Source organism: Lathyrus oleraceus, chromosome 7 (assembly GCF_024323335.1).
Source record: "Lathyrus oleraceus cultivar Zhongwan6 chromosome 7, CAAS_Psat_ZW6_1.0, whole genome shotgun sequence".
Lineage (NCBI taxonomy): Eukaryota > Viridiplantae > Streptophyta > Magnoliopsida > Fabales > Fabaceae > Lathyrus > Lathyrus oleraceus.
In genome coordinates this window covers 256389197-256394058 of record NC_066585.1, presented here as the reverse complement: position 1 = coordinate 256394058, position 4862 = coordinate 256389197, and positions in this window count along the sequence as shown.

Below are 4862 nucleotides of genomic sequence, written 5' to 3'. Positions count from 1 at the left end.
CATCCTTCCTCCTTATAGAGGGCCTTCTTTTAATATGAGAGGACACAACATGAGTCTTTCCCTCTTTCTTCCTGGAAAAGCCTCCATACTTCTTTGCTGAGGAACCATCATCTCTAGATAAACGTCCTTCATGTACCCCCTCCTCTAATATCATCCCCATATTCACCATTTCGGTGAAGTCTGAGGGAAAACTAGCAATCATTCTCTCATAGTAGAAAGAGCTCAAAGTCTTCAGGAAGATCTTTGTCATCTCCTTCTCTTCCACGGGTGGCACTATCTGAGCTGCCAGTTTTCGCCATCTCTGGGCGTATTCCTTGAAGGTCTCCTTATCCTTCTGGGACGTTGCCCTTAACTGGTCCCTATCCGGAGCCATATCTACATTATATTTATACTGCTTAATGAAGGCCTCGCCTAGATCTTTGAAAGTGCGGATGCTTGCACTCTCCAGCCCCATATACCACCGGAGCGCAGCACCTGTCAGGCTATCCTGAAAGTAGTGGATCAGCAGTTGGTCGTTATCAGTCTGTGTTGACATCTTACGAGCATACATCACAAGATGGCTGAGCGTACACGTATTTCCCTTATACTTATCAAAGTCAGGCACTTTGAATTTAATAGGGATCTTCACGTTGGGCACTAGGCACAACTCAACATCACTTTTCCCAAAGAGGTCCTTACCCCTCAAAGTCTTCAGTTCGTTGCGTAGCTCAAGGAGTTGATCTTTCATTTCATCCATTTTTTCATAAACATTCGGGCCCTCAGATGGCTCAGAATGATAAATGGTGTCTTCAACACAGGGAAGGGTGTGCGCAATGGGAGGTGGCACAGATAGGACCAGGCTAGATGCCGGCAAAGAAGCGAGAGTAGGAGCGAAACCTTTTGGTATGAAATTAGGAGGCATTCCCCAAGGGAACTCGACTGGCATAGACGGAGCGAAGTGAGCTGTTGCAGCAGGCACAGTCGAAGTAGCTAACTCAGATATGACCGTCCTCGCGGGAGGAGTTGTAGGAGTTGGCGAAGCTTGGCTTTGTGCGGCCAGAACTGACTCCATCATGGTAGTCAGCCTAACAATCTCTTCCTTCAAGTCCCTGTTTTCTTGCTCAAAATGTTCCATTATCTTCGGATGATTGGCTCTGGTATTATACCGGTGCGTCATCTTGTCTTCAAAATAAATGAAGAGCAAAGAGTTAGACCACTAATCAAGAGCTTAGAACAAAACCTGCTTATGCACATGATGCATGCAATGCTTGTGCATATGATTTGTTTTTTATCAGAGGAACTCTTAAGAGATCTATTTGCAAACATTTTGAAAATATTGAATTTTTAATACATATATGGAATACTCATAGTAATAATATTTGGAAACTTTTTACACCAAAGAAGTAATACCGTTTTGGGAACCAAATACAATACAAGAGAAAAGGAGAATGAACATCCTATGGAGCCTTATAAAAAATCGTCCAAAGCCTTCGAGATCGGAAGATAAGCTGCACGAAGCCTCTTCACCTCTCTCTCATAAGCGGCTTCCATATCGGCCTTCTCCTTGGCGAGCTGATCATACTTCCTTTTCCAAAACCTAGATGAATGAGGGAGAAGAGAAGTAACCACATCATCCGGCTCATCAATAACTTGATGCTCTAGAAACTCTATCACTGCATCCTTATCTTTGAGTTGCTGAAGAAGTTCCTCACGCTTACGAACCCATGCACGCGACTGGTCTAAATCTCTCAACTCTTCTACTCCTTGGTTAGGGAGGTTTGAAGGTCCAACCATAACCATAAGGGTAGGTCTCGGGTATTCGTATGGCATGCGGTACTCAAGAGCTCTCTTCCTTACCCAAGCGGTGTAAGGTTCCAAAGAAACACAATTCTTCGGACCAATCTCATTCCTTCCTTCCTTATGAACGTTGCGCCAGGCACGGACCATCATATCCTTCAAGTTCTGGGGATCTTTACCCTTTTGAAAGAATAAGCCTTCCAACACAATGTTGTTAGGTTTATCCTTTAAGGGAAACCCAAGTTGACGGCGAGCCAAAGCAGGATTGTAGTTAATTCCACCACATGTATCAAGAAGAGCTACATTGGAGAACTCACTACAAGAATCAATAATTTGAACGGCATCATAAACACGGTTATACCAAGAGATATCATCATTAGTGAGACACATAAGTCTCACGGACCACCGTAGACATCCCTTGTTTTCCTTAAAGGCAAGCGTCTGAGGCAAGTGCGAAATAAACCACTTGTACAACAGAGGCAGACAACACACAATGGAACCACCACCCTTTGCATTCCTCATATGCAAAGAGAAATAAGTGTCACCCAACAGAGTCGGAACGGGATTAAGAGAAGAGAAAATCCTAATAGCATTCACATCCACAAAGTTGTCGATGTTGGTAAATAACACTAGCCCGTAGATGAGGAGTACGAATATGGCTTTAAAAGCTTCCTCACTCATGGCCTTCCCAAACAAAGTAGCTTTGGCAAACAGAAAATCAGATGGGAGACCTTGAATTCCACCTTTGGTAATCATATGGGCAACAATATCAGATACATCCACATGAAGCATATCAGCAATCTCTCGAGAAAACAGAATCTCCTCCAACCACTGAACGACAACTGATCCAGAATAGGTATACCCACATGATAGGCATACTCCTCAAGTGTAGGCAAAAGCTGGAAATCCGGAAAAGTGAAGCACCGATACAGGGGATCATAGAACTGCACCAACACACTCATTAGACCTTCATCCACCTTGGTAGAGAGAATAGACAGAAGCTTCCCATGGCGAGCATTGAACTCCAAGGGCTTTAATACATAAGATGTCAAACTCCTTAACTCTTTCAAGTCGGGTTGTCTGAAACTGTACTACTTTGTATTCCTTCTTTGCTTATCCATGTCTGAAAATTTGCAAATAGACCTCTTAAGTTCCTTAAAAATCTTTATTGTTGATGATATGGATGTGAATGAGTGCATGAATGCATGGATGCAACAATCACACTCAAGGATCAAGCAAGCCGCACCATACAAGGGTCACCAGATGGCTTAAGTCATCGTCAATATCAATCATCCATTTTGGTGGATTATGGTTTACACCTTATCAACACCCAAGTTCCATTGATATTGAGGATATAAGAGAACGGATCAACCGCGAATCAAAGGTTTGTTGTAAGTCACGATCATGGAGTTTCGGTTAAGAACCACCCAATGGGAGTGTACTATGGTTAAACCTAACAATCATGTTCTAAAGAGGTTCCCATAGTCATCATCCTATCTTTAGGATATTATCGGATAGAACGACTACTCGTCCGCCAAGAATATTCTCAAGAGGGACTCTTATGAGTGTAGTATCGCGTAACAATCGCATTAAGTCTTACACTTGAACGACCTTCGCACTACGTCCTAAAATAGGCCAAGATGGGCTAGGTATCTAAGGTCCTTGGCTTCTACGGTTGATATTGGAAAGAGTAATTCCTAACCACGACTACTCGTGTGACATTAGTGATCCCAATAAGACCTCCACCAAGTGAATGGACTTGTAAGTTAACTTGTTAAGGAATAACTCCACACAAGTCAACAAGACTATGCCATTCTCCTACCATAAGTACACTCGAGTTCGGGTATAGAACTCATCTCACAAGAAACCACCAAGCATACAAGCAATTAATATCAAGCAATTCATAAATTACAAACAATACAATCATCCCAAATTTGCACAAGAATATGTCACCAACAAATATAAACATACAACACACATAAGCAAAAAGTAGGTTAAACCCAATAGAGAGTATAAGTGTCCCCAGCAGATTCGCCACTTTTTTGTAGCGGGGTTTTCATTACCTTTAGGTTTATTGACTAAACCAAAAGTAAACAAACAATTCGAGTCGCCACCGCACTTTTATTTGTCCAAAGGAAAGGCTAAAAAGCGAACAAAAGTCAAGTAAGAAGTTTTATCAAATCAAAAACTAATAAAAATGTCAGAGATCTAGGTAAGGGGGTTGGTCATGAAATGGGAAGGTTTTACGCACCCAAAACATCCTTAGTACTCTAAGGGAACCCTTTTTGCAAATGTTTGTTGTAGGTCGGTATTTGTGAAAAGATTTGTGCAAAATATTGGGGGGATGAGAAGTGAATAAATTATATTTACAAATTTGTTGTTTGAATGGATGAACCCATTGCCTACGTGCTATCACAAAGGTAGGATCAAACCCTCGTAGTTCAAGGTAAAAATCTCAAAGATTGGTGAATTGATTTGATCAAAAGCCTTACGGTCTTTTGTTATCAAAGGGAGAAAACTTAACCTAAACCATCAATCCACCATGTGAGGAGAGCTTCAACATACTAGTAAGGGTTTAACCCTATAATAAGTATGGAAGACTTATAATCCAATCACTAAGGATGAGGTGAGATTTACATTAACCACTATGATAACTCAAACCTATGGCTAATGTTTTTGAAAAGGTTTTAATAAGATGGCCATTAGAACCACAAAAGAAACTTGAAATGAGTTATATTTACAAGTTAGATTTATTTACAAAATGAATTCAAAGTTGGATTAAGGTTCATTCACAATGAGTATTAATAAAAAATGGTTTTGAAAAGTCAAAGGCATAAGGCCTGGGTTTCTAATTTGAAACAAAGTCAAAGTTTGAAGAAAAGATTTTTGGTTTGGGTTAGAATGAGGAGAAGAAGAGAAAGACTAGTCCTAAACCATATAAAGATAAGAGGGAGAAGACAAAACCCTTGGAGTTCCTTTCCTTGAAATCATATAGATGATTCAAGATGCTCCTTTCCTTTGGACTTAGAACAAAATCAAGCAATCAAACAATTTAGATTCAAGCTCCTAGGATCTCCATTTGGCTT